Source organism: Pinus tabuliformis, chromosome 1_2 (genome assembly GCF_031772625.1).
Source record: "Pinus tabuliformis cultivar Carrire ecotype Pingquan chromosome 1_2, CPIR1, whole genome shotgun sequence".
NCBI classification, from domain to species: domain Eukaryota; kingdom Viridiplantae; phylum Streptophyta; class Pinopsida; order Pinales; family Pinaceae; genus Pinus; species Pinus tabuliformis.
Window position 1 is genome coordinate 515,680,332 of NC_142298.1, and position 22,638 is coordinate 515,702,969.

At 39.4% G+C, this 22,638-nt stretch overlaps 1 pseudogene; it reads left to right on the forward strand.

Moving 5' to 3' along the window:
• The first annotated feature begins 1,618 nt into the window (after nt 1-1,618).
• LOC149206590 (CASP-like protein 2BC1 pseudogene) lies at nt 1,619-22,125 on the forward strand (annotated as a pseudogene).
• Nucleotides 22,126-22,638: the final 513 nt, after the last annotated feature.

Sequence of the window (22,638 nt, forward strand, 5' to 3'; positions counted from 1 at the left end):
CACCTGAGGTAGTATGGGAGGGTGTTAGAACCAGGTTTCCGTACCCTGGAGATGTTTGATGGTTTCAAGTGGTCCGCGGTTCAACCCTGCGTGCACGTCGCTATGCGCACTTACCCGTACCTCATAGCCTGAGATGCTGCCTATGTGCAGCCCTACTCAGGGGCCGAACAGTGTTCTTACCCAAGTCCTTACTAGCAACCCAATATTAGTTGACTAACTTAGCTTATTTGTATGCTTTTAGTTATACTTAACAATATTCACAATTCATACAAGTGCGCGTAGTAAATAAAAAGTATAATTGGAAATGATATCAAAGATGTAATACTCAAAACATATGCAAAAAATTGGTAAAAAAACCTTTCTTTATTAATCTCTTTTCTGGTTACAGACTCTACTCTACCCTGTGCACTCAGCGGTAGGGGTCCGCGCACTCAGCTGCGGACTCTACTAGGCCTCTGTGCACTTAGTTGCAAAGCCTCTTCCTACTACTACGACCCAAGACACACTTAGACACTTGCTCTGGGCTTCTATCTCATACTTCGCTCTTCCTTCCTTCACTATCTTTTACACTTAGAGCTTCGCTCTATTTATACAAACCTATGGTTCGCAGACCATGGGTAGGCCAACATTACATTCAACACTTAGGGTGGACAACACTATGACTCTAACATACACTTCACACATGCAATTCGCGGAGCTTTACAATAATATCACTCAAAACTCGAGCTTTGAGCCCCAAAACATGTTATGGGGGGATTCCATGCCCAATAGGCCCCCAACACAAACATCGTGACTCACCCTCGAGTCACTCTATCAACGCGGCGATCTTGGCGCAGAGTCCCTCCAACTGGTCTCGAATGGTCCTGATATCTGCAATGCACTGAGTTGCTGCTTACTGAACTTGTTGCATCTGTTCTTCTGAGCCCTCCATGTCTGAATTGTTCCTTACATCTGTATCGGCATCTACTGTGTATGTTTATAGTCTCGTGCCTTTATCCATCTCCTTGGAGCACGAAGACTATGCTTCAGCCGGCTAGTCAGATATCTAGCCCACTCGTGTAGGGCTTCAAATGACTGCCATTTACTTTGCCTGGGAAGGGTTCTACATTAAGTTTGACTAGCTGGATTGCGCCTCCTTCTGTGACCTCCTTAACCACGTATGGTCCCAACCATTACATTCTGAATTTTCCTGGAAATTTTTCAAACTTACTGTCGTACAGCAGAACTAAGTCATTTACCTTGAAGGTGCGAAACTTGATATGGCGGTCGTGCCAGGATTTTTCACGCTACTTTTGTACCTGTTGATGAAACCCAGCCAAAAACTGTTATTCCTCAAGTTCTTCCAATTGCGCAAGCCTTTCCTTCAAAGCTTCGAGGTCTGTCATCCTTGTGAGCATTACTATTTGCAAACTAGGTACGATATATTCCATTAGCATGATAGGTTCTACGCCATAAACTAACCGAAAAGGCGTCTGTCTCGTCAATTTCTTGCATGTTGTCCTGTAAGCCCATAGCACGACAGGTACGCACAGGTTCCAATTGTTTCGCTGCTCGTTGCACACTTTGGTCAGCGCAATCTCCAATATTTTGTTGAAAGCTTTTACAGTCCCATTGGCTTATGGGTGGTACGGTGTACTCTTCTGATGATATACCTGGAACTCTTCGGTGAGCGCGTTGATGGTTTCATTCAGGAAGTGTGTTCCGCGATCACTCATTAAGATTTTCAGACAGCCAAATCGGGTCAACACATTTTTGAACAAAAACTTCGCAGCCGTAGTGGCAGGGCAATCTTTTACTGGTTGTGCTTCCACCCATCACATCAGATACTCCATTGCGGTGATGATGTAGCGCACACCCATCTTTCCCTGAGGTTTGATTGGTCCCAAAAACTCGATTGCCCATTTTTCGAACGGCTGCAGTGTCATTTGTGGATTTAATGGCATCTCGTCTCTCCGCGATGGTTTTCCAGTCCTTTGACATAGATCACAGGCCTTACAGTGCGCTTTCGAATCTTGGTGTAGGGTTGGCCACCACAGCCATGTACGGAGAATCTTTTGTGCAGTTGCTCGTCCTGCATAGTGTCCTCCTAAAATTCCCCCATGTTCTTCCGCGAGGATTTGACTTTGTTCAAATTCAAGTACGTATCTTTGCAATATCTCATCATTTCCCATTTTGTATAGGTGCCCCGCGATGACAGAAAAATCCTCCGCACGCACCACCAATTCCTTCTTCTGTTGGACAGAGTATTCCTTTGGCATGGTCCTTATGGTTAAAAAGTGGATTTTATCTTTGAATTTTCCATCCGCGACACGCATAGCAAAAAGTTGAGCGTCAGGTAGTCCCTCCTCCAATTAAGTGGGTTCCTCGCCCATCTCAATGCACGACAAGTGATTTGGTCCGGCGTTCAGTCATCCCGGCTTTACTATGACCTCAAAATCATATTCATGGAACAATAAGAGCCACATGCATATGTGCCCCCCCAACATAGGCTTATTGACCAGGTATTTCAACGCGGTATGGTCGGTATACATCTTGAAATGTCCTCCGAGCAAATAGTGTCGGCATTTTTGGAGTGTGTACACCATCGCCAACCCCTTGTGCTCGGTGGTGGAATACTTCTTCTCTGCTTTGGACAACCTTCAGCTTGCAAACGCGATAGGGTGATCCAAGCCTTCCCCACCCTCCTGTGTGAGGACTGCTCCCAACGCCATACACGACGTGTCAACGTGGACATGAAACTCCACATCCTATTTTGAGAAGACCAGGATTGGAGCGGAGGCCAATTTCCCCTTCAGGGCATCCAAACTTTTCATGCAATTGTCATTCCAACAAAACGTAACATCTTTTTTCAATAGTTTTTCCATCGGTGCGGTGATTTGGGCATAGATTTTGATAAACTTTCTGTAGTACCCGGTGTGTCCCAAGGTAGCACACAACTATTTAACACTTCGTGGTGCTTCCAAATTTAGAATTACTGCAATCTTCGTAGGGTCCACCATCAATCCCTATTTGCAGACCACATGTCCTAACAGGTTTCCAAAGGGAACGAGGAATGTGCACTTCTTAAGGTTCAGCGCAATCTGGTGTCGTCAGCAAGTATCTAGCATCAAGTGTAAGCTTGCTACATGGTGCTTAACTAATCCGAAGACAGTCCAATCATCCAGATAGACCTCCAAGAACTTGTGGATGTATTCTTTGAACGCAGCAACAACGATGCACGAAAATATGGCTGGTGCGTTCTTCAATCCAAACGGCATAACAGTGTATTGAAAGCAACCCCATTCCATTGTGAAGGTCATTTTGCTCCTGTCTTCCGACACGATCTTGATCTGATGGTACCCTGAGAACCCATCCGTGAACGAGTATGCTTCCTAGCCGCCAACATTTTCCAATACTTCATCTGTGAACGGTGTCAGGAATGGGTCATGTACACAGGTGTCGTTCAACTTCCTGAGGTCCACGCATATTCTTATTTCGCCCTTCTGCTTCTTCTCTTGCACTACCATAGGACTCACCCAGTCAAATTCTTCTACTGGCTCAATAATTCCGGCTGCAAGCATTTTGTCTAATTCTACACGGACCTTTTCCTTATATTTCGGATTCAAGCAGTAAGGTCTTTGCTTAACCGGCTTCGCATCGGGTTTTAGGGTGATCTTCATCATCCCTAAGTCACCAACGATCCCTTTTAAATCCGTAATTTTGGTTGGGAATAAGTCTTGGTATTCGCGGAGTAACTTAGCGACCTTATCCATAATAGCATCATCCCAATAGTCTCCAAGTGTTGCATACTTTGGTTCCGCCTCCGTTCCAATGTTTACCTACTTCGTTTTTAGCGGCGTGGTGATGTCAGGATCCTCAATCAATGGTCCTCAAACCTCGCGACAGCCTTCTGTTTCTAGAATGTTAATATTCTGGGGTCCTCATCATCCTCCTCAACATTTACATTGTAACACTCCAGCGTGCAGCTCAGTTGTGTCGCCCATTCCGGCTGAAGCACTCCTATTGGTTCCTGGGGTATTTTGAAGATAACGGCTTTTACCACTTGTAGTGCATCATCAATTGTATCCCACCAACGATATTCAAACGTGAAAGTTAACAGAAATCCATCGTGCAAGATATCCCATTCGCTCGTACCATGGCGGAGCTCTGTCTCAATATACAAATTAATGGGTATGACATCCAGGGTATGATAGAACAAATGCACCCATTCAGGTTGTGGCTCTTCCCCGTAGACCTTGGTCCATTTCGCGAGGTGTGTGCGTGGATCATCCCATCCATAATACTTTTCTACTAGCCGCATCTACAGTTTCCCAAATTGTAAGTGCATAATATTTCTGTATTCACACCAGTCCCCGAAACTTTGTTGATGCGTACCCCACCACCTTGCAGGTGTAGCGCGCAGTGCCCATTTCAGAGCATCAAACCGTTGTTGTTCTGATACTTCTTTTTCAAATTTGTTCAGGAATTCATCCACTGCTGTCAACCCGTCATACATGGGTAGATCTCTCACCTTCGTTGTTACGCAGTGCAATGATCTTACCATCATGTTACAATTGAGCATGGTTACCTCGTGTAACCGGTTCGACCATCGTTCTGTTTCCTCATCTAAATCTGATGTGCAGGAGGTTTCGCGCTCCCACGAAATCCTGTCATCGCCTGCAAGATTTACCTAATGTTTTTCTCGAGCAGTTATCTTGTAGATACAGTCTAGCTCGTCATCACTCTCGTTGTCGTGCACTGGCTCTGTGTAGCACGATCCTTTGGCAGGGTCTAAAGGTACCACTACGCGCAGTGACTTTTTCTCAAAAATCATTCTGTGCTTCTTTAGATTTATCAATCCATTCATATCATTGGCCCAATATATTCCCAGTAGCACAGGATAGGGATTCTTGTCATCAACAATCTCTATCACTTCAAAATCTGCAAGTGTGCTTGCACCTTTGATGTCTACCGTTATTCCTTGCAATCTTCCCATCAGTAGGATCTCCTGCTAGTTCACCATTTGCAATTGAATAGGGGACCATTGCAACGCGGGCCTACCCATACACTCCCATGTCTGCTTTGGAAGTACATTTGCATCCGATCCTAGATCCAGAATTACTTGATCCATTTCATACTCCTCGATTTGCACAGTCAATCTCATTTCCCTTCCTGTTTGCGATGTGTGCTTTCCAAGCTTTCGGACTACACGCGGTTCTCCCGACCCAGCGCACCTAGTGATAAGTTCCTGTAGTTCCTTCGCCACTTTGCTGTCTCGCAACAACTTCATACATGTCTCCAGAAAGGTAGTGATCATTGAAGGATCCATCTTCGACTCTAGTTGATCCTTACTACCTGAAGTGGAGGCCTCCGTGAAGCTCTTCTTAGCTTCCATGAATGTCTCCTTCGCGCACCCCAAATCAAATTCAGGTTCCTTTGTAGGAGCCTTGCGAACCCACACACTTTCTTCAGGTTGCTTACCTTTTTCATCTCCTGTCATGATACCGCTTCTGAGCACTATGTTTACATTCGGGTCCTCTTCGCGTCGTTCAAACCTCATCATTTTCATATTTGAGTCGGGGGAGGCTGGAGTATACCTTTATCGCGCAAACTCGCTATCAGTGTAGGGCAGTCCTCCGTCTCATGATCAAACTAAGTACAATATAAACATGATGCTCTCATCGATTTGTACAGTCGCGGACATAATGCCCTGACCCTCCGCAATTGTAACAAATCAGCTATCAATGACCCCTTCTTGGTCCCATTCCACCTCGACCTCGTCTGTACCCCTAAAATCTAGCACGCGCCATTCCTGCATTTGGATCAAGGGCTCGCATTTTGGTCTGCACTCTGTAGGTAGGAGTCCGATCCATCATCAGTTCATAACTTATGCAGGTGCGCTCATCATGGCCTGCCAACCTGCAGAAATTATAGAACAATTGTTGGGACGTCTGCGTATACTTCTATAATTGGTGACAGTTATCTGTAGCGTGCTTTCCTCCTATTTCAAAAATCAAGCACCATAATGCAGGTGTCTTGCTCGGTCCTGCTTGTGCCTCTGGTCTTAATGGCATCGGCCCTCCTCCCTCCAAGTAGTTCGCAAAGACTGGAAAATGGTCGTTGTCATGCCCCTGGCCTTTGCATTTTATGCACCATACCTCCTTGCGTGTTTTTGGGCGAGTTGTCCTATCCTGTTTCAAACTCTGCATTTCCAGACACAAATTTTGCAATTGCACGTAGATTTTTTGGACTCCCATGCCAGGATCTTGTATTGGGGTCTCATGTAGCCTCATTGCAATCTCCAAAGCCTCAGCCTGGGTGAATAACTTCCGTTGCGACAAAGTCGTCCTCAAATGTGTCGTTAGTAACACTACAAACCATGAGCAGTGTTGTCCTTCCGTCAAGGTCATGTTGGCTTCATGAATCATACTCTTCAGTCTCTGATCCAGATCCCATGGGGTCTCACCTAGAAGCATCGCGATTTCCTTAAACCCGATAATCGATTGTGTCTCCGACTTTGGCCTGCTAAATTCTCTGTTCAGCACAGCCTGGATATCTGCAATCCCCGCGTTAGGATGGTCATTAGAATGATTAATCTACCATGTTAGTGCGTGATCCTGCAACGCACTTAACAATGTTTCCTTCTTAATATTTTCATCCATGACACCTTGTGCTTCCCATACAACTTTTACCACGAATCAAAATTGGTTTGGATCTTAGTTCCCTACTCCTCTGAATGCCGGAAATTTTATCGCGCTCACCATATTGAATTGTGGTGGTGGCGGAGGTGGTGTGGGTGGAGATGGAGGTGAAGATGGTGACACTGGTGGTGGTGTAGGTGGAGGTGGTATGCGTGGAATTCGCTACCTTATCAGATGGATCGCGCTTCTCGGAGAAAATTTCATGAGCTCTTCCTCACTTTCCTACCGAGGTGAAATCAAGGGGCTATTTGCTATCTCTACACTACCTTCGTTTCTATAGATCCTCCCACTTCGCGTAGCCCCAAACATCAATTTATTCGCATAACCCACTTTTGACACAATAGCAATTTAATCCAAGTGTTCAACGATTTAATGTACTTACCTCGCGGTCCCTTGAGGAAGCGTCATTTCACCTTGTTGTAGTTGACGGTCGTATCTACCGCGAACTCGGTGATAAACCCTCCTATAATTCAATCGAGCCAAAGGATCCTAGTGCACGCGACCTTATCTTCCAATGCTTCTAGTCTGCGCACCAATTCTGGAGTCCACACAGTCGGTTTGTCGAGCCTACAGCTTCCCTGACTGTCTGTTAGCTTTGCGATCCACTCGTACAATTCAGAGGGGAAGGATGAAAAGAAAATTTTGTGGATTTCCATATATAAGTAGCACTCCAACCTTCCTTTAATACTCACATATTCCTGTTTTCCTGTGCCGCGAACTCGTGAATCTTTCTGTCTAACCACCCTTCAATTTCTTTCTTTGTTGGATTCCAGTGACACGACATCAGACATCCCTTATGCAGATCCTGATCCCGGCAATGGAACCATTTGTTGGCTTGTTAGGGCTTGGCCTAGGTTCAGAGGTGATTTAGCCAAACAAATCCTGGTACCACTGGCCCTTTCAGCAAAGTCCGCAAAGCGCGGACCGTGGTCTCAAACGAAGTAGTATGGGAGGGTGCTAGAACCAGGTTTCCACACCTTGGAGATGTCTTATGGTTTCAAGTGGTCTACGGTTCGACCCTGCGCTCACGTTGCTACGCGCAGTTACCCATACCTCACAGCCTGAGATGCTGCCTTCGCGCAACCCTACTCGAGGGCCGAACAGTGTTATTACCCAAGTCCTTACTAGCAACCCGATATCAGTTGACTAACATAGCTTATTTGTATGCTTTCAGTTATACTTAACAATATTCACAATTCATACAAGTGCACACAGTAAATAAACAATATAATTGCAAATGATATCAAACATGTAACACTCAGAATAGATGCACATAATTGGTAACCAAACCTTTCTTTATTAATCTCTTTTCCGGTTACAGACTCTACTCTACCCTGCGCACTCAGCTGCAAGGGTCCGCGCACTCAACTGCAAACTCTACTAGGCCTCTGCGGACTCAGATGCAGAGCCTCTTCCTACTACTACGACCCAAGACACACTTAGACACTTGCTTTTGGCTTCTATCTCATACTTCGCTCTTCCTTCCTTCACTATCTTTTACACTTAGAGCTTCGCTCTATTCTGCAGACCATTTGTAGGCCTACATTACATTCAATACTTAGGGCAGACAAACCTATGACTCTAACATACACTTCGTGCTCGCAATTCGCAGAGCTTTACAATAATATCACTCAAAACTTGGGCTTTGAGCCCCAAAACATGCTGTGGGGGAATTCTATGCCCAACACTAAGTTCTTATAACCTTTTCAACTAGAAATTTGAATGCCATGATGATCTATCTCACCTACTGAGTTTTCATGCCAACTATCATACCATGTCAACAACATGCCACATGTCACCTTATGAGTGGTGCCATGTGTCACTTGGATTTGGCTAACTTGGGTATTTGAAAATTCCAAATCTACATGCCACATGTCACCTACCACATCATGCCATGAGTCATCATGCTGACATGTATTTCCAATTAGCTACCACATCATCTGGTCTTGAACAATATCCTTCTTCCATTTCTCACTGTGTCATATCGTCAGGTATAGAAGGAAGCATGTGGGCCTAATAGTTTTTCATTTATTTCCTTTGCTATATAAAAGGGTAATTAGATGCAAAATTACAACATCTTCTTCTGAAGAGAAATTTCACCATCCCATAGAGTCTGTTAAGTGCACATATGCACCCATGGTTAAGCTCTCCAACCAACACCTTTCATGATAGTATGTGAAATTCATTTTTAGTTAACCAAAAAAATTTTGTCTGGTAGAGTCTATTTGATGTATGGGCCTTCTGTCAATTCACACCTTCCATAGCACAACATATGTTACTTAATAGGGAATTTTTCATTCTGTGGAGTCTATTTGTTGTCTGCACCTTCTTTAATTTTTGGAGTCCATTAATTCTCGGGAAAATTCCCATACCATGATTTCTATCAACCATGGCTCTCATTAACATCTTTTGCAACCAAGAACTCTACGGTGTGACATCAAATTACAAGTCAGTTAATGGAAAGAAAATGTGCCTTATGTAAGCCTGTGTGGAACCATGCAGTGCGAAACCCTGCCAAACTTCAAACTATCATAACTCCCTCCTTATCCCTAGGGAGTTGTTTTAAGTGCCATATATCGTTGGAAAGATCTCTTATAGGGATATACAACTGTGTGATTTTCAAGAGCACTTGAGCTAATGATCTTTAAATAAAATTCCTTCAAACACTTTGACATCAATTACAACACTTTTCTCAATGTTTTATTAAAGGTAAAATTCACTCAAAAAATTCATTTTTTGACCTCTTCTTTCACTATAGTATAGAACTAACCAATACTCAAGAACTATATCATTGTACTAGGTATCATCTAAGCACTACAAAACTCTCTTAAGCTTTAGGACTAATTTAATACGAGTTGATGGGTTTCAAAAGAGTTTTCAAGGGTTGGGATGGAACCAACAAAAGTGCATCAATTTCTTATGTTCTCTACCAAAATCATGGGATGGTGTGGTTATTTTCATATCTTGTTTCCTTAAATGTGAGTTATAAATCTAGAGGAAGATTTAAATATCTAGGAAATTTCATAAGGGTATGTTGGAGATGTGGAAAAGAAGGGCACTACAAGAAAGAATGTAGATCTGAAATTCTTGAGAAAGGGAAGGTGTCCAAAGATTCTCCTTTTGCAAAACAAATAAATCTTCTTAGATGAAGGAAGGGATGTGTACATGGATTTTTCAAGCGCACATGTAAATCATGAGGCATGACTAATCAAATGAGGTGCATCTTTTCGTGTGACTCCTCATTGTGAGAATTTTTGCAAGTATAAAAGATTCAATCATGGTGATGTTTTCTTAGGGGAGAGCTTGGTATGTATAATTATAATATGAGAAATATTCAAGTTTAATCTAATCAGTGCTAGGATTATAACATTCCTTGGTATTCTACACATCCCAAGATTGGCTAGAAATTTACTTTGTGTAAGCAAGATGAGTGATGCATGTATAAATTTAATAGTGTTTGAAAAGGATACCTATAAGATGGTTCAATGAGAAATGATATTAGTGAGGGGAGTTTAGATTGGAATTCTGTATAAGCTACAAGGATCCAACATTAGTGATGGGTGCATTAGTTTCATTAATTATTGTTTCTTAGAGTGGAGTGGAAAAAGGGGAAAACTCCTACAACTTCTAGAGGGAAGACTATGTTATGGCATCAAAGGTTCGAAGATAGACATAATGACATTTGAGTTATATGCAATAATGGTATGGTAGAAGGTTTGTCTAATATTTGTCCTGATTTTGATCTTTGTAAGCATTTTTTATATTGGAAGCAGAATGGGGTAAGATTATCTTCTAGCTCAACAAGGTCAAAGGGAATATTATAGTTGGTGCATAGTGATGTGTTTGGACATGTGTCAATTGTATCACTAGGTAAATTTGTGTATATGTCTCATTTATAGATGGATTCTTGAGGAATACATAGATTTGTTTCCTTAGGAACAAATCTAAAGTGTTTGAAAATTTCCGATTTTAAGGCTATTGTGGAAAATCTAGTAAAGAATAATTTTAAGGTGTTGAGGAGAGGTAATGGTGGATAAATATGTGAAATGAATTTTTAGAATTATATAATAAGTGTGGTATAGAAAGGCATAATATTACTCCATACAAACCTCAATATCAAGTTGTAGAAAGGATGAACATGATGTTAATGGAGAAATCAATGAACATTCTTAGTGGTGTCGAGTTAGGATAGGAATTCTAGGTAGAGATAATGGACAATACATGTTATATAGTTTATAGATCAACATCTTAAGCGTTGGATTACAAGAATACACATGAGGCATGGACTAGTAAGAAACCTTCTCTTAAACATCTTAAGGTATTTGATTGTGATGCTAACATACACCTTCCAAAGGATAATAGTAGTAAGGTACATATGAAAGTTTAAAATTGTACCTTTATTAGATATAAAGGTAGTATGAAAACTTGTAAGATTTGGAAGCTAGAAACTAAGGAGATGTGTTTAGTTCACATGTGGTATGTAGAGAAACAAATATGATATCTAATACGAAGTGCTACCAAGGAAGAAAGAACTAGAAATGATAGAGTTTGAATTAAAGGATGATGATAATAATAATAGTATTATATCCACCTGGAGGGATCACTTCCCACTTGTTTATTAGTAGAGCCTAACCCCAAGGGCATCCAAAATAATTGACCTAGCAACCTCCCATTAGCGAAGTGCTTTTAGGCAACATGAACTCAACCAATTAAGCTAACCCTCCAAGCTTGCGAATGCCCATATTATTAATAATACTAATATTAATAATAACATTATAATATGAATGGTTATATATAATAATATGATTGCATAATAATATTAATAATATCTTTTTTTTATAATTAACTCTTTATTGTTAATATTATTAACGATTTTATTATTATTTTTATTATTATTTTTTATTTTTTTTTATATTATTAATATTAATGTTGGAAACACTTAATATTAGCATTAATACGATTACTTAAATAATATTAATAACATAGATAATAATAATAATAATATATCATTAATAATAATAGCTCTGTGTTACAATATTATTATATCTCATTATTACATTAATATTGTTAATGTTATGTATCAATCTTAAAATAATATCATATTATTAATATTAGGTTGTCCTATTATTAGTCCCTGCCGGGGACTATATGCGATCGATCGATCGCTGACCCTTCGTTGACCGAGGTGATTTTTCGATATATTAACAATATAACCTAAGTCGAACTAAGGTTTTGGGGCTGGAAAGGTTTTGGGGTCTTATTGCGGGCTTCGCGTCGTTCGAGGTGAAGGCCACGTGGTCCCGCGACTCCCATGCGGACGGCATGTACTGTGGTGGTCTTATCGGCGGACAGCTGTCCCTCCTCGAGATCCTGGAAAGTTACTCGGCTTGGGTTTTACCCTGTTCGCGCCCTTTGGGTTATTATTGTTACTTGGTTGTTTAGCTCTGCAGTCTCTGCGATTTTTCCTTTGTATTTGTTGTATTGTCTGCGGTGAAAACAGAATGCGGTTCCTGCCTGCTCGGTTAACTGTATAGCAAACGTTTGGTTGCGGTCTTGTATGGCTCGATTGTCTGGTGTCGCTTTGGTAAGTTCGGCTACTGTATTGTTTAGATGTTTGTTCCTCTGTCGTTTGGCGTTTTCCAGTGGCGTTGATGTTTGTTACAGTATTGTCTGAGCATTATAAGTTAATGGCATTCTGGTTAAATACTGAGGGTTTCTCTTACCTGCATGGGTTTTATGGAAATTTCCGTAAATGTCGGTTTCGACCACCATGTGGCTTGGGTTTTACCCTGTTCGCGCCCTTTGGGTTATTATTGTTACTTGGTTGTTTAGTTCTACAGTCTCTGCGATTTTTCCTTTGTATTTGTTGTATTGTCTGCGGTGAAAACACAATGCGGTTCCTATCTGCTTGGTTAACTGTATAGAAAACGTTTGGTTGCGGTTCTGTTGTTCCAGGTCTGGCTTGTATGGCTCGACTGTCTGGTGTCGCTTTCGTAAGTTCGGCTAATATATTGTTTATATGTTTGTTCCTCTGTCGTTTGGCGTTTTCCAGTGGCGTTGATGTTTGTCATAGTATTGTCTGAGCATTATAAGTTAATGGCATTCTGGTTAAATACTGAGGGTTTCTCTTACCTGCATGGGTTTTATGGAAATTTCCGTAAATGTTGGTTTCGACCACCATGTGACTTCCTTATCATTTGGGCCGAGACGACCTGGGTAAAGCTATGGTTCTTGGTACAGATTGAGCGGCACGTGGTCCCGCGACTCCCAAGTGGACGGCATGTACTGTGGTGGTCTTATCGGCGGACAACTGTCCCTGCTCGAGATCCTGGAAAGTTAGTCGGCTTGGGTTTTACGTTGTTCACGCCCTTTGGGTTATTATTGTTACTTGGTTGTTTAGCTCTGCAATCTCTGCGATTTTTCCTTTGTATTTGTTGTATTGTCTGTGGTGAAAACAAAATGCGGTTCCTGCCTGCTCAGTTAACTGTATAGCAAATGTTTGGTTGCGGTTCTGTTGTTCCAGGTCCGGCTTGTATGCCTTGACTGTCTAGTGTCGCTTTGGTAAGTTCGGCTACTGTATTGTTTAGATGTTTGTTCCTCTGTCGTTTGGCGTTTTCCAGTGGCGTTGATGTTTGTCACAGTATTGTCCCTTCGTTTCCCTCAAGAGTCCATGGTTATTTGAGCATTATAAGTTAATGGCATTCTGGTTAAATACTGGGGGTTTCTCTTACCTGCATGGCTTTTATGGAAATTTACGTAAATGTCGGTTTCGACCACCATGTGACTTCCTTATCATTTGGGCCGAGACGACTTGGGTGAAGCTGTGATTCTTGGTACAGATTGGCGGCAGTCTTTTGTAGTTTGAACTGTTTTTGCACATGAAGATCTAAATAAATTGGGGTTTTTGAACTGTTTGAACTGTTTGTGCCGCATATTGGGTTTTTAATGGAATCTATTGTGGTTTGGAGAAAGAAATAAAGACCTGCAACTATTTATGTATGTATGTGCCACATATTGGCTCTTTTTATTATTAATGGAATGTATTGTTATTAATGGAATGTGTTATGGTTTGGGGAAAGGAGCACTGTTTGCCTGGTACTGCTCTATTAAATTCAAGGGTCTGGTTTCATGAGTTGTGAGGCTTGAGCGGACTGCTTCGGCTTCGTTGCAGGTACGACGTTATTCTACTAATTTCTTTTTATCAATTTTTCTATTAATTGCTTTTTGTCAATTTGTTAGGCTTTTAATTTTTGCATTGTGTAGGTTTATGGTCCAGTTACTCTAGGTTTATAGTCGAGTTACTCCATCATCCCTGCCGAGGACTATATGCGATCGATCGATCGCTGACCATTGGTTGGCCGACGTGATTTTTCATTATATTAACAATATAACCTAAGTCGAACCAAAGTTTTGGGGGTGGAAAGGTTTTGGGGTCTTATTGCGGGCTTCGCATCGACCTGCAAGTATTTATGTATGTGCCGCATATTGCCTTTTTATTAATGGAATGTATTATGGTTTGGAGAAAGGAATAAAGACCTGCAAGTATTTTTCCAGGGGCTTGTCAAGACTTCGTTAACCAATTTCGTCATTTGCAGATTTTCTCATGGTACTCGTACAGGCTGTGTTGTGCATGAATATGGTCTAGACGAGAAGGAATTCGAACCCTGGGCTTCGTTGCAGGTACGGCATTATTCTACTAATTGCTTTTTGTCAATTTTTCTATTAATTGCTTTTTGTCAATTTGTTAGGCTTTTAATTTTTGCATTGTGTAGGTTTATGGTCCAGTTACTCTAGGTTTATACTCGAGTTACTGCGTGATTGTTTTAAAAAATATAGATATTTAAGCTGTATTGGCTCATTTATATTTTTTCTCTCATTCAATTATATTGGAATTCAAATCTGGAATTGTTGTTGTTTATTCTATGTTTACATTAATATTAATATTAATATTATTAATTATTATAATCATAACAATAATATTATTTGAGATGATCCCAACAAATAGAAGTTGGGTAATGCATCCAACTAGCTCTGTATAATGATGTATCAAGACATTTTGTCCATTTAAACTTTAGATTAAAATGTCATGTTAGCTAGTTATAACCAGATTGGTTTTGATATGATGTTCAACTACCTTATTCTCCTCAGAGAGAAAAAATAATTTTATTATGAAAACAAAATTACATTTACTATATATGTTTCTGCATTTCACAAATATCCTTAAGCATAGGAAGTGATAAAAGTATTGCTGGGAACATATCTTGCTTCATAAACAGTTTTCAAAAATGTCAATATGACAGCCCTATCATAGTCATTCTAACATATATCAGAGCTTTGAAGCCAGTTTTGTCTCATAAGAAATTAGCTCCTAGATATGTCCATAAACAGTCCCATAAAAAAATATACATATAGAGATATCCTTAAGCATAGGAAGTGATAAAAGTATGGCTGAGAAGATATCTTGCTTCATAAACAGTTTTCAAAAATGTCAATATGACAGCCCTATCATGGTCATTCTGACATATATCGTAGGTTTGAAACCAGTTTTGTCTCATAAAAAATTAGCTCCTAGATATGTTCATAAACACTGCCATAAAAAAATATACATATGGATATTCACATTTAAACAGTCCCATGATTATATGAAAACTGTGTCAAGACATTGCATGAGCTGCCCTTCCACTTTCTCTTGAATGATCCAAGCTCGTGCTACGAAGTGTAATCTAGCTTTTGACAGTCCATGAGTTTCCATGTTTCTGTCTTAAAGTTATGCTGCATTTGTTCATTTTGTCTTTCCATTGCTTCCTTTTGTTAACTTGCACAAATATTCTTAAAATTATGCTCCATTTTTTCATTATGTCTTTGCATTGTTTCCATTTCCAATTTCTTTGTTATTTATAAATATGGCTTCTTGCTAGAAATTTGATATTTGTTTAGCAACATAATGCAATAGCCTATTTTTTTAATATACATACATTTTGTTCAAAACAATCATGTTCAGTTTTTGCTAACTTCATCAATATTTTTTGCAAAGCTGTACAAGACAATTGCAAAAGGCAACTCTGGTAAGAAATTGCAAATCATGGAAGAAATAATAGATGTTGACAATTACAAATTCAGATTGCAATGCATTTTGCCTGAGAACATTGATATTGTATTAAAAAGAAATGGTCTTTTTAGACTAAATGCATTTTCATATACTGTAGGAGATTGTCTATTTGACTCATTCGAAATGCTTCTACATTTTCATTATACTTCAAATGAATTGCGAAATGGGTTAATAGACCACTTCCTTTTTTGCTTAAACAACAATGACGTTGAAGCAATACAATCATATCAGTATGAACTAGCAATTGACTTCCTATACGAGTTACATGGTGTTAATGATATTGGTACATATCTTCATAAAATGCGTTATTCTGCATCTACAAATATAAAGGAGTCTGACCGAGGTTTATGGGGTGATACCTTTTGCATACGTTGGTTAGCTAAATGGCTAGATATATCAATTGCAGTTTGGTCATTGACAAGAAAAACAAGATATTTGCTCTTTAATCAACATGAAAATGCAATTCCATATTGCATTCTCTTTCATGATGCAAATCCTGTTAGTGGTCATTATGAACCATTGGTTTACCAAAAGTTTCCAATTTTCATTTGCAACCAGTCTAATATCTACCTGTCACCTATTTGCAAAGATATTGAAAGCCATTGGATGCACATTGCAAATAATATGCTTTTAAATGGACTAACAATTGCAAAGCAAGTGACATCTAATTGTGGTGACAGTCTCTTTAATGCAATTTGCTATTTAGTAGCAACAGAATTCAATGCAGAGTGTTTGCGACTTTACATTGTGCAATCTTTTTGCAATGCACTTATGCATAAGAATCAAGAGGCATTGCATTGTTTAGAGCAATACCTAGTAGTTGATGTGATACACTATACAATGAATAGCAACTGGAAACAATATCTGATAAATATGGCAATGCCATATGAAAAAGGGCAACTGGAAGGCGAACCATTTTGTCTACAATGGATATCTGTGATATTCAAAGTCAATATCCAAGTATGGTCCTCTGTTGCTAATAACTTTGTCAATTACAATTCCGCTTATTCGAGATGCAATGATATTGTTAACATCTTGTCATTCATGACAAATACATCACATATTCACTACCACGCAATGATACAAGAATATGTTCACAATTCTCAACAACTGCACATGGAAGCAAATGACGTTTGTAATCAATTGCGTCATAAGCATATAGTAGAAAAAGAGCAATGTATATCTCAATTACATTTTAGCAATAATATTGCATTTGAGATAGCATGTCATTTAGATCAAATGCAACCAACTAAGGATTGTAGGTTGAATTATCACAAGCTAAAGCAATTCATACGCACAAAACGCAAATGCAATGACAAATGCAAAAAACCATTTTCTAATAAGAAGTCAAGAATTACAAGCAAGAAAAATGCAATACAAATTTATATGGAAAAAGTCAAAGACACGCCTAGGAATACATGTGCAGTTTGCAACAAATTGCATTTTGCAAAAAATATTAGATTCTTCACTATAGATTTGCAAGAAAAGCATATGAATTTGACGTTGAACAATAGGACCTTTAGCAATGAAAACATATGTGTTTCTTGCAAGAAAGCGCTCGAGAATGGAAAGCTACCACAATTTGCAACACCTGAACAAATAAGACGTAACATTTCATTGCCAGCTGTAAATATACTTTCAGACCTAGAAGAAAGACTTGTGTCATTGAGAATTGCATTTGCACAAATCAGACAATGGGGACATAGACGATTACAAATTGGCTTAATAGGATCAATTATCAATGAACCAGTTCATATGGACATTGTGCAAAAAGCATTGCCACAATATCTAAATGATACAATGACAATTGCAGTTGCATTGAAAAGACGATTGCAATACAAAAATGCATACCAAACAAGTAAAGTACGTCCAATTATTGTCATGAAAGCATTGAACGAACTATGTTCTAGAAGTATTTATAAAGCTAGCAACATTTGTATAAATGAGAATTGGGCCCATGTTTTACAAGAGAATAATGAATACATTGTACAAAATTCAAACAGTGACAATGAAAGTGATACAGATAGTGATGCAAATAATGAAACACCTATTGAAACATTGGTGCATGGATTAATAGAATCACAACGCATCTACGATTTGCAAGACAAGATTATTGAATTGGCACCTGCTGAAGGACAACGACCATTAGGCATTTTCAAAGACAAATATGCAGAAGAAATGAACTTTCCAACATTATTTTATGGCAATGCACGTGATCATGACATCAGAAATAGGTTTAGTTACCAAAAAATTGTACAATGGGAATTGTTACAAGCAAGTGGTGACTTCCAATATCATACAACAAATTTGTTTTTCAAGACAATGCGAATAATAATTGATAAAGTGCTTTCTTGCATATGGGTACGAATAAGAAAAGGACAAACAATGTAAACTTTGAAACGGGAACTGATACTGTTACCCGTTTTGTAGAGGTGGCAAAAAAATGACCCGATTTTCAAAAGTGGTGATGCAGAATACACATGTTTTTTTTAGAACATGGTTTTTGGAACTTTAAATTTTTCATGTGCATTAAGTTTTAGAATGGTAGTGAATGGTAGTGATTTTCATCCTGATTTTAAAAAGTGAGTATTCTGCATCACACCCTTTTTTTAAAAGACCTATTTTTTGACTTTAAATTTTCTAGTGTGTGAAATGTAAAAAATTATTTTCTAAATTTGATAGTTTTTGAAGTGGTCATTTTATTCATATTTTCTTGTTCTCTATCTTAATTTTTTTTTTTTTTTGTGGGGTTTTTATTGTTTTGCGTTTTTAAATTAGAAAGTCGATAGTTTGAATTTTAGATAATCTACATATTTATACATCCTTAATTAATTTTTCAATCCACATGAAATAATTGTTTCTAAAAAACAACATTTTTTAACAATGGACATAAAAATAACCATTTTTAACATAAATATAACAAAAAAACTAAACGTTTTGATAATTTTTTGCTAGAATTAACATGTCAAAATCACAATTTTTATACAAAAATATTAACTAAAAATGGTCAAATAATAGTTTTTTTTTTATGAATTTCATGTCAAAAAAATAATAATAACAACTTTTTTTTTTCAAAAAATAATAATTAACTTAAAAATCAATGCGAAAATCACAGTTGTGCTCTCCCCCGCCCACCCCTCCACCGCCACCGTCCACGCCCACCCCTCCACCGCCATCGCCCCCTCCCCGCCCACCCCGCCCACCCATCCCCCTCCACCGCCACCGCCACTACCCCCCCGCCCACCCTGCCCACACCCTCCCCGCCCCCCTTCCACCGCCACCCCGCCCACCCCTCCACCGCCACCGCCCACTCCCTGGTCCCCCCGCCCACCCCGGCCACCCCTCCACCGCCACCGCCCCCTCCCCGCCCACCGCCACCGCCCCCTGCCCACCCACCCCCCGCCACCGCCCCCTCCCCGGCCCCCCCGCCCACCCCTCCCCGCCCACCCATCCCCGCCCACCCATCCCCCACCACCGCCCCCTCCCGGCCCCCCTACCCACCCCTCCACCGCCACCGCCCCCTCCCTGGCCACCCCTCCCCCTCCCCCTCCCCCGCCCCCTCCGCGGCAGCGGCACCCCCGGGCCGCCTCGCCCCGCCCGACCGGCAGTGGGTCGATTCTGGGAATCGACCCGCCACCGGTTGGGCGGGGCGGGGCGGCCGGGGGGTGGCGCTGCACGGATCTAGAACACATCTACCCAAATCTTCAAGTAATTTCGAATCAAGCAATGAATACTTTATTCTCCCACCTTCACATGCAATTGTTTTATTTCTAGACGCACGTTAGGAGGGACAATGTTGAAAATGGATGCACCTTTTTTAAGCGTTGATCTAGTCTATATACTCGTCACACTTCATTTTATCCCATTCTCTTCTCTTAAACTTCTCTTTTCATTCCTTTTTTTCTAGTTTGTTTCCTCCTATTTGAATTCTCTCATGCATCCCCCTAGCAACTTCCCCTGAATCCTTCTTCTTATTCCAAGAATGGAGGTGAGACACCTCTTTAGTCTTCCTAGTCAGAATTTGCCTCCAAAATTTCTTAGGAGCTAGCTTAGAGAGGTGTAAGAGATTCCCTTGTCTTTGACGAATGTATTGCCTCTTTTTCCTTTTAGTTAGGGCTTTATACATTTTTATCTTGTCCATTTTAAGAGATTCATCAACAACTTCCTTAATTGCTCTCCTCGCACTTTTACACTCTTTGTCATACCATGGATTGGTTTTGCTATTTCTTTTGTTATTTGATATAGGAAAAATAATTTGCAAATTTTGATAACTAATTCTCTAAATCCCTTTCCAAGACTAACACTTGAAAAATCAATTAGGTAACAAACATGCTATTAGATAGAACTATTTGTTTCTTTATTTCACCAAACCAAATTGAAAAAATAATTTTATAAATTAAAAATCAATAATACAATCTTAGAAGCAGTTTAAACCTATTATTATAATCATGATGTGAAATTGAATAGCTAGATTCTTAGCACATCTAATATTCTCTTTTATTCTGCTATCAATGATATCATATTTTCCAACGTTTGATACATTGTGCAAGGCCTATCTATATAAAAGGATCATGAAATACAAAAAATGGAGAACCTTTTCCCACGAGCATGTGTGTGCTTGACACAATAATACTTGCAACAACAAATATTCAATAAGATGCAGACACTTTTAAATTGGTTGTAATTTGGAGAACCTGATCTTTTTTCAACCTTTTGAACTCATTTCTGTATCAGCCATAGCCAATATTATGCTTTGACTTCCTTAAAATTTTCAATGGTTAGAAGAATAAATTACTGATTAGCAGAAATAGTAAGATATGTACAATTTTGGTTTTGTTAATATCACAGTTATGAGATCAAATTACATGTTATAAGTTTAGAAATTTAATTTAAGACATCATTAAATCATTATCCAATATAGCATACAACATTTAACCTTATAAATAGTGTTTTATTAGCACAGGGTCCACATTAAATATATTATTTACTTCTTCCAAATCATCTGGGGAGGGTTTCAAATGGTCTGCCTTCCATACGCTACATGCAGAAAATACATTCCAAATAAGATTTAATTTTATAAATAGTGTTTTTGTTACTACAGGGTCCACATTAAATATATTACTTACTTTTTTAAATCGTTATACATCTTTACAAAAAAAAAGGCAGTGACATCATTACCATGCAACTCTTGTGTTATAAAGAATACGAAATTCAAATATAAAAGTGTTTATGAATATCAAATATAAAAAATTATATATATCGTATAATTTTTTATTATACATTTTTATACTTTGAAATTCGCATATTTTATACTTGATTTTGTGTGTATTTCATTGACTTGGTTTTTCGTAGGAAACCATAATCATTTTCTTATGCATAGACCGGATTTCATTCCCCATTAGAATTGGGAACATGCTGACATCAAAGACTCTTGCTCATAATGAAAATATTTCTACCTAGATTTGAAGCAAGTCAATGAAATACACACAAAATCACCAAGGGAAGAAGAATTTTCCCGCACAACCGAAAAACTAGATTTCATCTTCTGGTTTCTTGGTTTCTTGAAATGCAAATATTTTTGGAAACAGTGCCTGGCAAAAAATATTGACATGGGTTCTTTGTTTTGAATCCAGATTCTTAGTCATTGTAGATGGAGTTGTTGGAGTATACTCGCTTCTACAAGGGTTAAGATGCTTTGTGAGTCTGTATAGGCAAAATATACTATTGAACAAGTCATTGGCATGGGCAATATTTTGTTGTGATCAGGTAATATCAGCTGAAAATCTTAAACATTCAACATTATATTAATTATTGTTAGAAATTTCAGGAGAATTGTGTATTGGATCTGTAATGTGCTTAACTTTTCAGATGGTTACTCCATCTATATCTGGTTTTTGATAATGGATAGAGTAACCATCCAAAATTTGACAAATTAATATTATAACTAAAATACTTAAAGTGAAAAATTCTCTAAATTTTTTTATTGTTGTTTTCATTAATGACATTGGGTGGTATTCTGTTTTCTTATTATGAAGTTTATGCAATGAGCAGGCCGTGGCTTATGTTATATTCGCTGCAGCAGCATCTACTGCACAAGCAGCGTATATTTCAGAGCAGGGGCTGGAAGAATTTGGGTGGCTCAATACATGCATGTTTTTGGGGGCATATTGTTTCAAAACTGGAGCGGGAATGATTAACGCATTTTTAGCAGCTCTGTGCATGGTATTTGTGTCTGGCATGTCTCTGTTTCATCTTTTCAGGTTATATGGCGGAAAGCGAGCAAACGACCAAGTAATGATCAGTGAAGAAGAGGGGCAGAGTACTCAAACTAGTTGAATGGAATTTAAAATGCTTACTATATATGACAATTTGTTCAAATAGCCCAATACCCCACCTGCAGTTTCAGGGTACCGTTATGAATATTGCAGCTTTCAATACATTGGCCGTTGCGCCTCCTTGAGTGTTAATTTAGTTGTGTCATGATGATATTATCATCTCATGTTTCAGTTATAATTGTACTTCAAAATTTTAGTTATGATTGTATTTTTAGATTTTTACAATATATATTATAGAGGTTATTCTAATACAAATGATTAAGATTCGTGAACTAGAGCTCACAAGCTCTGAAGCCGGTACGGGTCGATTCCCGGAATCGACCCGCCGCCAGTCGGGCGGGGCGGGGCGGCGCGGGGGTGCCGCTGCGCACCCCCGCGCCGCCCCGCCCCGCCCGACCGGCGGCGGGTCGATTCCGGGAATCGACCCATACGGCTTCGGAGCTTGTGAGCTCTAGTTCACCAGAATTACTGTAAACGGTGGGAGACTCTGAAACTAAAAAGTACTCATCTCGTG